Raw genomic sequence first — 13,013 nt, 5'->3', positions numbered from 1 at the left:
ATGGCTCAGTTTTTGTGGTCCTTGATTTTCGGCAAGTGCTGTTAAATTATGGCCTCTGTGACCATCACTCATGCATTCATCTTTGGTGTTGCTGAAAACAGCACTGCTTATTGAATTCTGTCTATTTTTACAGGACAGGAAAGAAGATCCTTGATTTTCTGGAGGGGAAAGTGAAAACAAATATGAGAAATGAGCCACTGCAATTGATCCGCGGGCTGAAACTTGTAACGGCTATGCCTCTTTAATCTACATGGACTGACACCTGACAATCGACCGAAGTGATCTGAATGTGATGGAGATGTGTTGAGATGGTTGTGTTGAAGGCAAATTTCATTCTGTTTTGATGCTTCTTGGAAATAGGGCAGAGAGACAAAGACCCTCCGCAAGCTTTAAAGGCCTGCAGTAAGATATGGGTGTGGGCACCTTGCTAGACTACAACTCCCATTATCTCTGGCCATTGGCAATGCAGGTTTGGGCTGATGTGAGTGGGACTGCAAGAACATCTGGAAGGCAACAGGTTCCACATTGCCGATATAATCAAGATTACACTGCAAATAACAAACCCAGTGTATATCAAGAGCATTTCTCATAGCTACTCTTTTCATATCTCATCTCAGCAATATTACTGACACAGGTCAAACAGCCACTCTTGTGTTAAAGTGCTTGCGCCCGTAGCATGCATAGCACATCCACCCATTTGATTATTTATAACATTAACAGCTCAATGAGTAGAACCAGCTAGTTAGCCAGAAAATCATCAAAGCATGAACTCAGCATTCTCCCTTCTTGTCTTCTCCACATCCAATATAACAATGTTGATCTATCTTATGGTGCGGTTGTAGGGATTACTGAAACAAATCAAACAAATCAAATAATTAATAAATAAATAAAGTGGGTGCTTTGAAAAATACTATATAAAGGTTAAAGCATGCAGGTGATATCTCTAATACTGGTGGGGCGATGGTGTTGTATAGTGACCCAGTTCATACAAGCAATAGGATATATAGAGATACGTACATGAGAATCATTTGATTGTCTACCAAGGCACAAATTCACAGCAGTTGAAGAACTGCAAAGCATCAAAAATGGTATCTGGTAGATCTGAGAGACCTAGGCTGAAATCCTGAAGGTTGTTGTCCAACGGGACTAAACAAAGCAGTGGAGCCTCTGCTGCATCTGCAACCTTGCTACTTATGCTGACTGAAGCAGAAGGTAGGGGTAGGCAAAATTGTTATGCAGGCCTGGAGCTGGTCACGATGATGCCCGGTGCTGTCATGTGATGGCAGTGGGGCTGGCTTGAAATCCAGTGGAACCTGGGCCAACAAAGCCCCTTCCTCCCCAGATTGCTCTGTTTTGAGGCTTTCTGTAGGATCCTGCTGGCAAGGATCCCACCAACACCACCTCTTCCCACCTACCTATTCGAGGGGTAGCAGAGGAGAAGACATATTGGCTTCTTTTCCAACTTGTGGGCTTTCAAGAAGATTCTGATTGTCCACTGTACGAAACAGGATGCAGGACTTGACTGACTTTTCATCTGACCCAACAGGGTTCTCCTTATGTTCTTTCGTCCTGGCTTTCTCCCAGATCTGTCAGATTCTGCACTGGTTCTGACTGCCCTGACTCCATCCTCTGACCCTGCCTAGAGTCCAGAGAGAGGGCCAATATATATTAAATCAAGTCAGCATCCTAGCTAATGAGACCTGCATTGTCCCAAATTCAGGCCTCATTAGGTGTTACCCAAAATGGTATTTGAAGTCCTAATGCATATGTTACAGGTGAGCACATACTTCGCCATCAGACCATACACATTGACTCAGCTCCTTTTCAGGACTGGCCTGTTAGTTGGGGTCTGGACCTTGTGTAAAATAAACTAGGTCAGTCATCCATAATGGGTCTGAAGAAATCATCAAGGCTAAGCTAGGACTGAGCAAGTCAGTCATTTGCTAACTTAAATGAGAAATCCGATCAGTATTGGTTAGACAAGCCACTTTCACAGGACTGGAAAGACGTGCTTTTCTACACCAAGTGGAGATAGAAACCACCTTGCAAAGTGCAAACATTTGTGACGGCACAAGGCACACATCGGGGGAAGTTGCCTTGCACGCTGGGCTGCCTTCAGCTTTTGCTTTTGTCTCAGATGACAATTAAACTGGCCACTGGCATCATGTCACACATCTTATTGTATATATTTGTATATACAATAAGATATTGTAATAATATTGTACTATCAATTGTATATTATTGTCTTGAGGTGGGGCAGGGGGAACACATTCTCCTGTGAAGAGATGTGAGAGCCTGTGTTGGGTAGTGGTTAAAGTGTTGGACCTAGACCTGGGAGACCAGGATTCAAATCCCTACTCAGCCATGAAATGACCTTGGGTCAGTTACTGTCTCTCAGGCTGTGAGCACACTAGTCACCTACATCAAAGCATTTCCATTGGCCACATCTGGAGGGGCAACAGGTTAATCTGCCGATCAGCTGCGAAATCTCTTTGAAGCATTTTTTTTAAAAGCAATCAAGCTGATCCCACCAGGTTTTACAGGGAAAAGGGGTGTGGTTTGCTAGCATCGTGTGCCCCCGTTTTCAGAAGAGAGAGGTGGTGATGCACTGGAACCAGCAGAACAGTGAGTGAGGCTCTGAAAATAGAAATGGACTGCCTTCAAGTCGATCCCGATTTATGGCAACCCTATGAATAGGGCTTTCATGGGAAACAGTATTCAGAGGTGGTTTTACCATTGCGTTCTTCTGAGGCTGAGAGGCAGAGAACCGTGTATGCCACCTTGAGCTCTTTGGAGGAAAGGTGGGGTATAAATGGAATAGTAATACTGTTGCTACTGATGATGATGAAGGTGAAGATGTTTTGCCTACGTACACATCATACATTTAGAGCATATTTAGAGCACACAATATATTTACAGCATATTTTTCCCCACCAAAAAAAAATCCTGTACAGTAAACTGTAGTTTTACCCCTCACAGAGCTCCTATTACTAGTACCCTTAACAAACTACAGTTCCCAGGATTCTCTGAGGGAGGTCATGTGCTTTAAATGTCTGGTGTGTGCACAGCCACAGTTTCATAGAGCAGAGGAAAGGGATTTGCATGAGCCCAGAATAAATCCCACCGCCTCAGGCAATTGGATCGAGTGAGCTATGCTTGCAATCTCAGGTGTTGTCATGAGTAATTTGTTCAGAAATTGTTATACTGGCACAGTTTTAATGTCTTTGTAGGAGGAGATCACTGTTTTGATTTTTTGGCAAGGTGGGGAGAGCAGGTCATGCACTTGGGCAATTGTTCATCACATTTCTTTGTACTAGCCAACACTTTCAAAGCTCACTGTATCCTGATCTGGAGGAGCCACCAGGTCTAAGGGCTGTAGAACAAGAAGAGAAAGGATGACTTGGGATTCTGTTCCAACTTTGATCCAGCAACCACCTCCCTTTCATTTGAAAGGCATATCTGCCTCTGAGACAGCATGGGCAGCATTTGTTGAGCACAGTGTCTGTGGCATAGTAAAACTAGGCTCATTTGCCTTGTTAATACCCTCACTAGACATCTGTTAATTTTATTGGGTGCATGAGGAATGCCAGGCTCACCATCTTCTGTAGGGAGGAACCTTTCCAGCTGAGATGCAATTTGCTCCATTAAATATACGTCTCCTGTAATTTGGCAACAGCTTACGGCTACTAAAGTTTACAACAACAAAATCTGTTAAGAGGGGGGAAACACACAGAATTACTTTTGCTGAGTGAAGAGAATAGACTTATGGTTACACAGAAGAGCACAATCTTCTGAGGGCCCCTTGAGACTGGTGCTGTTTTATGAGTGGATTCTGCAGCATGTTCTTGACACATTAATGGTGCATCCATGGTGGATTTATTTCACTTTATTAGTGTTGCGATACTTTCCCAATGCTACTACATTATTGCTGTCCAAAGAGGCTTTAGCACCAACAAAAGCAGACAAAACATGCATCTGTGGCATAAAAAGTTACAGGATTTCAGCAAGAAAGTATGGGATGTGCATGATTGGAAATGGAGTAGTATGACCTCCCCAAAACTTCCAACAGTATTGAAAGTGAGATGGCGTGTGACTGCCCCAATAGCATCATGAGCACAAATCATGAATGCATAATAAAAAGAGGAGGCCTTATTTTAGAGATTAAATATCACAATTAAAAGAAGAACCCGCATGCTCTCCTTTTCTTTTCCATTTATGTGCGTGTACACTTCTTTTTTCCAGCATGTTCCTGTGCTTCCTTACTTTATAGTGTGCACAAGTGGAATACTTCTGGGTAGGCATCCCACCATACCTCTACAAGTGGTAGGCTGAGGGGATTTGTTTGCTAATAGATCTGCTTGTGTCCAAGCACAGCATCAACAGAGGCAGGCTGGTGGAGGGTAATTTCACCTGAAGCAATTCTGGTCATACAAAACAACCCTCCAAAGAGATTCATGAAATGGCATACTTGGGTGGGTAGGCAGGGCAGCTTGGTACTGGAAGTGTCAGGCTGGCATCCTTTCACATAAGTAACAACACTTATGAGTAAATGATCCAATACAGAAGCTTATAGGATCAAGCCTAAAGGCTCTAATTACATCCATGGGACTATAGCTAATAGCCTTGTGGACATGCTGGGCTTCAGTTCCACTGCCAACTGCAACAGAAGCGACCAGTGTTTCTATGTCTGGCATTGGCTGTCACAGGGTTGCTTCTGGTATTTCATTTCCCTTCCTACGCATGAAGAAGGGCCACCACCACAGACGACCTAAGAGTATGTGATGGGTCCATGCCAGAGGAAGCAGCCGCTTAGATGAATATTGCAAATGCCCAAAATCGGCTTTATATTTGCCCGATTGTGGAGACCAGTGAATGCTAAACTGGGGCCCCATCTGTCACTGCTTCTCTGCTTTGTTTTTTTTTTTTAAAAAAGAGAATGTGGTGATTTATACACTTGTCTATGATTCTATTCTTCACAACTCATACAATATAGATGTGTTTTATACTTGGGTATCTGTAGCTGAGTGCAGAATGTTACATGAGAAACTGCCAAGTGATTCATACCCGACCCACTTCATGCTACAACGTTCAGCCATTTCCCCCACATGAACATGCAAAGCACAAGTAGCAATATGATCCCTGTTTCCTTCTAGCAAAGTGATTACATAGAAGGTTTTTTAAAAAATCAATTTTCAACTGCCCAAATATATCCCTTCCCCACCCCCACCCACCCCAAACAGAGGACAGCACATTCATGTCCAAGCATGGAATGGAGAACAATATTGACTAATTAGACAAAACAACCCAAGGCCACTGAATGAAAACAAAATAATGACAAACACGGATTACTATATACACAACACTGAAGTTATCCAAACAATACAGCACATGTAAACAACAGAACGATTCTCCAATAAATGCAGGACAAGATCTCCAGGATTGAAACTTGTCTCAAAATTGGAGAATACAAATGAATGGCAGCTAAAACCATATTGACTCAATTTTCTTCCAGATTTTTCTTCCTTTTAGGGGAATATCAGTATTGTAAACCCTGTTGTGTTTTATTAGATGCTCCTGTGCATCTGAATGCAAGCGAAAAGTTGTAATTCCAATTGCTACGGTCCAATGGCAAAGCATTTTCATTCATCAACGGGGTGAATGTATAAAAGCTGCTGTTGATAACTGAACATTCCTTACCATTTGTTTGTTTTTTCTAATTATTTGATATTATTCTCCATTTGACTTTGACTTTGTCTCTTTTTTGTTGGGAACCCCTCATCTTGTCTTCATGTCCAAGAGCAACCAATGGAAAAATAGAGAAGTTTCCTCATTCCATCCTGATGCTATCATTGGAGTTCATCTGGTGTTCATCACTTCTAGATTGTCCCCACCACAAGAACCATATCCTCTACTACTAGAGCCATAATTTCCATATCCAGGACTATATCTGCCACTGTCTCCTCCTCCAGAACTGTATTCACCAACATTGGAGCTAGTTATTCCATGTCCTGGACTGCCTCGCCTTTGAGATACAAGATCTCTATTTCCAGAACTGTGCCCACTTCTTTCATAGAAAACACAGCCATACACAGGAGGTAAGGTTGACTCATTTCCACCACCTTCATATGCAGCTCTACCTTCAGAACTATGTGCGCATGAGCCAGATTCAGCTCCTTCTCTGGACCCATATCCATCAATCCCAGGCCCAATATCTCCACCAGAACCATATCTGCATCTTCTAGGACTGATCCCACTTCCAGAATAATGTCCTCTTGGGCTACACAATCCATCTCCAGGATTGCTAATGCCTCTGGAGTCATGGTCCCCATTGCCTTCACCTCCAGTTGTGCATATAACTCCAGGACTCTCAGAGGCATACCCATCATTTCCAGAACTACATCTTCTACTCTCACTAGCCCATGGGTTACACTCTCTACTCCCAAAACTGCTAATGCACTGGAACTCTCCTCTTTGTTTCCAGAGCCCTGTCTACTTCTTTCACAGCAATAGTCATCACCTCCATACTCAGGAATTGGAACTGAGTAAGTACTAACACCTTCATGTGATACTGGTCTACTTAGAGAACCAGATCCATGAGTTCCAGACTCATTTCATCATCTGGAGTCATATCCACCACTTCCAGAATGAATATTCTCATCAGCACCATTTCCCCTTCTTCCAGGATTAATCTCTCTTCCAGAACTGTACCCTCTGCTGTCAGAAGCTGGGCAATACTCTCTGCCTCTAGAACTGCTAATGCCTCTGTAGATAGACTCTCTATTTCCAGAACTGTGGAAGTTTTACCTTCTTCACAGCCACTGTCATTCTTTCCATATTCTGGTGGTGGAATTGATCCATTCCTTCCACCCTCAGTAATAGGTCTGCTTCTAGTGGCATATACATTCTTTCCAGATTCAGTTCCTCCTCTAGAGCCATATCCAGAACTTCCAAGGGTGAGTTTCAGGAAGGTGAGGGGGGCAGGCATAGATCAGTAGTACTGCTTTGCATGTAGGAGGTCCCAGGTTCAATCCCCGGCATCTCCAGGTAGGGCTGGGATTGGCCACTGTCTGAAACCTTGGACAGTATCTGCCCATCAGTGTAGGCAATACTGAGCTAGTTGGACCAATGGTTCTCTCTCAATATGGCAGCTTCCTAGGTTCCCCATTCACCATAAAGCTTCCTCCAATGTTCATCCAGCAATTATTTTTAACCCCTACTTCCTGCACTGGCCTGATACTATGACCAAACTACTCTACAAGTTACGCGTTATCATGCATTTACTGCCCAATCCACACATTTCAGTTCCCTGGTTTTTTTTAAAAAAATATTACTTGGTCCAGAAGAGACCAGCAAGCACTACACTGAAAATATGGGTGTGTGAGTGATGAGACAATCAGAAAGAGGCTGATGTGGCTGGGCTCAGGGTGGGGTGGGGAGTTGCCCTTCATTGCCATACTCCATGTCATTCCATGTTGGAGGACGTGTCCAAGTGGAAAGATCTTCTTATTGGATCAGTGTTTATATAGAGTGGGGTTGGCCTAAAGTCAACGATTCAGGCCAGGAGTATTGCTGTCCAGATGTTGTTGGACTACAACTCCCATCAAGCTCAGTCCACATGACTAGTGGTCAGGAATGCAGGGAACTGTGATCCAACAACATCTGGAATGCACCATGTCGGCTATCCCTAATGTAGGCTTCAATCCTGATTTACTTGAGAGGAGGTCTCATGGAATTCACTGAGGTTTATGTCTGAGTAGACATGCGTATGTTGTCAAATCAGGGGAGGCAGGAGTACATGCAGAGTACTGAGAGAAAACTAGCTGCGTTCTGCAAATGATGTGTAATCCAAAGAATGAGGGAAGTGATGCAACACACAATGGAATCTGCCATCAGCAAGCATAGGGCTGAAATCTTGTACCCATTTACCTGGGAGTGAGCCCTACTGATTTCTGTTAGGTTTACTTCTGAGTAGGGATGGGAGAGAAATTCGATTCACATTTCAAGCCAAATCTATCAAATTCACACTTTTATAAACAATATGAGAACCAAAACCCAGTCATCCTTTGAAATGTGCACGTATTCAGATTTTGCAATGCAAGTCACCAATCAAACAATGTTTAGAAAAGTGCATATGTTAGGGGAAAGTGTGCATAAAATTATGAGTGAAAATAACATACAAAATGCATCATATGGTGAGAAATTGCTTGCAAAAATGTGTATGTTAGCCAAAACTGCCTACAAAAACACGTTTATTAAGAGAAATTCACACTAAAATGATGGAAAATTTTCATGAGGATTTTTTGAAAATAAAAATTTGCATTGCTGCAGAAATGTGGAGGACTGAATTTGAGACTGGAAAAATGAGAAACTGAGAGAACTGAAATTGACTGACCATTCCAACCCTACTACTAAATAGATTAGACATGCATAGGATTGTGCCATTAAGTGTATAAGATGTGACTGGCCTTCCATTTGTAAAAAAAGTTATGCCTGAAGTTAACTTTATTTTATTTATTTATTTATTATTTGATCTATATCCCGCCCTTCCTCCCAGCAGGAGCCCAGGGCGGCAAACAAGAGTGCTAGAAACACATCAAAACATCATAAAAACAGACCTTAAAATACATTAAAACAAAACAACTTTAAGAACTTAAAAAAAAAAAAGCTTTAAAAACATCTTTAAAAAGGGGTTAAAAACATATTGTTTAAAATAAAATAAAAAAACTTATTAAAAGCAATTCCAACACAGACACAGACTGGGATAGGTCTCAACTTAAAAGGCTTGTTGAAAAAGAAAAGTCTTCAATAGGCACTGAAAAGATAGCAGAGATGGCGCCTGCCTAATATTTAAGGGGAGGGAATTCCACAGGGTAGGTGCTGCCACACTAAAGGTCCATTTCCTATGTTGTGCAGAACGGACCTCCTGATAAGATGGTATCTGCAGGAGGCCCTCACCTGCAGAGTGCAGTGATCAACTGGGTATATAAGGGGTAAGATGGTCTTTCAAGTATCCTGGTCCCAAGCTGTATAGGTAACTATGATATTTTATTTTATCCATTATTCCAAATCCAAGTCCGGATATCCTCAGATCTAGTTTTGTCATGTTAACTTTGTCTATAATTTATTTTATGTCTGGGGTCTCCCTCTCCCCTAGGCCTTCAAGAATATGACATATTCTGTAGGTTAACTGAGTAAAATAAATCAAAACAACAGCAACGAAAATACCACCTGAGACTGGCACATTACTGCAAGGATATGTGTAGGACTCCATTGCCTCAGTTGTATTAAGGCTGCAGAGCCCATATTGGAAAACATAATTTAATTTAACCCCAAGCACTTTTCCCATACGTATCCTCCATCCATTCATTGCATGGAAATAAGCAGGAAAGCTAAGAGGCCTTTCTTGAAGGCCAAATAGCAAGTGTCTCATGATGTTGCCATGGGCCAATAAAAGAGAACAATTAAGCCAATTAATTTTTCAAATGGCTTAATCTCCAGCAGCAAGCTCTTTGGCTCAAGTGCTTGCTCCATGTGAAGTCCTGTCCTGTTGCACAGCGTGCTGTAAGCAGAACAAGCAATGTAATTAATCGTGTACTTCCTGGGAAGAACTGCAGCCGGCCAAAAAGACTGACAGCATCTTAAATTGCTGAGAAGCAGTGACAGGGGCTGAGACATGCAGTGTGTGTTGACTCAGATAGTAAGCAAGTGTGTTTCAGACTGTGGCCTTAGGCAGCATGGGATGCCGGATATGGTTGGTGTATAAAGAACCACATTTCCTTCATGCAAGGGTGGGGGACCTATTAAAATGGCCCGCCCCTGGAGACTAATGAATCCTGATGCTTTTCAAAGGGCTCTGGGGGATTTTCCGGCTGATAGGACTGGCGCTCCTGTCGAAGCCCTGGCTAATCTGTGGAATGCAGAGATGACCCGGGCAGTGGACACGATCGCTCCTGTGCGCCCTCTCCTTTGTAGAGCTCATACAGCTCCTTGGTATACTCCGGAGCTAAGAGCGATGAAGCAAGATAGGAGACGGCTTGAGCGGAGTTGGAGACGAACTCCCGACGAATGCAATTATGCGCTGGTTTGTGCTTCTACCAAGCGGTATGTAGGTGTGGTGAGGGCGGCGAAGAAACAACATTTCGCTGCCACTATTAAGTCATCTCTCTCCCGCCCAGCGGAGCTTTTTAGAGTTGTCCGAGGGCTACTCCACCCTGGCCCACAGGACATGGTAGATACATCGGTAGCCCGCTGTAATGAGTTTGCTAAGCACTTCCAGCATAAGATCTTATGCATTCGTCGGGACCTAGATTCCCATTTTATGACAGTTAGTCCTAATGAGGTGTCTGGAACACAGTCTAGTCATGTTTTGTTGGATGAGTTTCAGTCGGTTCAGTTCGAGGACGTGGACAAGGTGCTTGGACAGGTACGTGCAACCACTTTGGTACTTGATCCTTGCCCCTCTTGGCTTATAAAAACTAGCAAGGATGGAACAGCTGGCTGGGCCAAGGAAGTGATAAATGCCTCTTTACGAGAGGGAGTGGTCCCTGGCTGTCTGAAAGAAGCGGCGGTGAGATCACTCCTGAAAAAACCTTCCTTGGACCCAGAGGACTTTAACAACTATAGACCAGTGGCAAATGTTCCATTCTTGGGCAAGGTCTTGGAACGAGTGGTTGCTGACCAGCTCCAGGCGCTATTGGATGAAACCGATTATCTAGATCCATTTCAGTCGGGTTTCAGACCTGGTTTTGGCACTGAGACGGCCTTGGTCGCCCTGTGTGATGACCTATATCGGGAGAGAGACAGAGGGAGTGTAACTCTGTTGATTCTCCTTGATCTCTCAGCGGCTTTTGATACCATCGACCATGGTATCCTTCTGGAGAGACTTGCGGAGTTGGGTGTTGGAGGCACTGCTTGGCAGTGGTTCCGCTCCTACTTGGCGGGCCGTCTCCAGAAGATAATACTTGGGGAACATTGCTCGACCCCGTGGGTTCTCCAATATGGGGTCCCGCAGGGTTCAGTCTTGTCTCCCATGCTCTTTAATATCTATATGAAGCCGTTGGGTGCAGTCATCCAGAGTTTTGGAGTGCGTTGTCATCAGTACGCTGATGACACGCAGCTCTACTTCTCCTTTTCATCTTCTTCAGGTGAGGCGGTCGATGTGCTGAACCGTTGTCTGGCCGCGACAATGGACTGGATGAGAACTAACAAACTGAGACTCAATCCGGATAAGACTGAGATGCTGCTGGTGGATGGTTTCTCTGGTCAGATGGTGGATACATACCCTGTCCTGGACGGGGTTACACTCCCCCTAAAGGATCAGGTTTGTAGTTTGGGAGTCGTTTTAGACTCTTCCCTATCACTCGAGGCCCATGTAGCCTCGGTGGCACAGAATGCGTTTTACCAACTTGGGTTGGTAGCCCAGCTACGTCCCTATCTGAGTAAGGAGGACCTTACATCAGTGGTTCATGCTCTGGTAACCTCACGTTTGGACTACTGCAACGCGCTCTACGTAGGGCTACCTCTGAAGACGGTTCGGAAGCTACAGCTAGTGCAAAATACGGCGGCCAGACTGCTAACAAGAACTAAGTGGTCTGAGCATATAACACCTGTTCTGGCTCGCTTGCACTGTCTTCCAATATGCTACCGGGCCAGATTCAAAGTGTTGGTATTAACCTATAAAGCCTTATACAGCGCGGGATCACGATACCTGCAGGAACGCCTCTCCCGTTATGAACCGGCTCGTACACTACGGTCTACTACGAAGGCCCTCCTCCGGGTCCCGACCCTTAGGGAGGCCTGGAGGGTAGTAACAAGATCTAGGGCCTTCTCAGTGGTGGCCCCCGAATTGTGGAATAGTCTCCCCGAGGAGGTATGCCTGGCGCCGACACTATTATCTTTTCGGCGCCAGGTTAAAACCTTTCTCTTCTCTGAGGCATTTTAATCTAAGTTATTTATGTAAATGTTGTAATTGGTATTTTAGATGATGTACTTTTATATTTGTTATATTGATCTTGTAATTTTATTATTGTATATGTTTCTATGTTTGCCGCCCAGAGAGCTGTTTGCTAGTCGGGCGGGATATAAGCTGAATAAAATAAAAATAAATAAATAAATTCACAAATAGATCAGTAGCACCAATAATCCAGCAAAGGAAAAGCATGGTTTAATCGGTTTGCTGAGGCCAGGTAGCTCATTATGTGGCATGCTTTCTGAATTCAGAATGGGAATCCTACATTCTGTCCAACATGATGAAATCAGTGCTGACAGATGTGAGTCTGCTTTGGATGTTACCATTGATTTAAGTCCAGACTCTGTGAAGGCAGATGATTCTTCTGGAAGATGCCATAAGTAGGAAAAGTAAGTCTCAGAGAGATACTGCACTTAGGGTGACCACTTAGACATTGCTGAAAAAAGAGGAAACACATCACCAAAAAAGAGAGAACACATCTGCATAAAAATTGCATATGCTTTTATATGTATAGATGCAAATTTGTAATAATTTATATAATTTAAACCAAATTAAATACATCTCACTACCAAAGTGCTCAGTCTGCTGTCCAGGTGCTAACTGTTAATGGGGAATAGATGGAGAAGGTTAACCTGAGAAATGAGATTTGCCCACTGGCTGTGAGGGAATTTGAATCCAGGTCTCCCCAGTAAACACCCGCTGCTGTCCACTCTATCAATTCACTTCTTACTCTTTTCATGAGGGGTTGCATGGTGGAGCCACTCTCCTCCACAACCATTTGTCATTTTGTTTTCAGGGGGTAGGGAAGCATCACAGTGTTTTCTCCAGATTACAGTGAGAATCAGTCCCAGAAGGTGCCTTCAAGATCAATAGCAGGCAATTCTCTGCTTGTCTTGGCTGTCAAAAGAAAAGAATCTGCTGCTTCCTCCATTGGTCAACACAAGTGTTAGCAGTAACAATTTATTTATTTACTATTTATTGATTAATCAGAGCTTGGAAAAGTTACTTTTTTGAACTACAACTCCCATCAGCCCAATCCAGTGGC

This window comes from Rhineura floridana, chromosome 3 (genome assembly GCF_030035675.1).
Source record: "Rhineura floridana isolate rRhiFlo1 chromosome 3, rRhiFlo1.hap2, whole genome shotgun sequence".
Classification (NCBI taxonomy): Eukaryota; Metazoa; Chordata; class Lepidosauria; order Squamata; family Rhineuridae; genus Rhineura; species Rhineura floridana.
Note: the sequence above shows the minus strand (reverse complement) of the source record.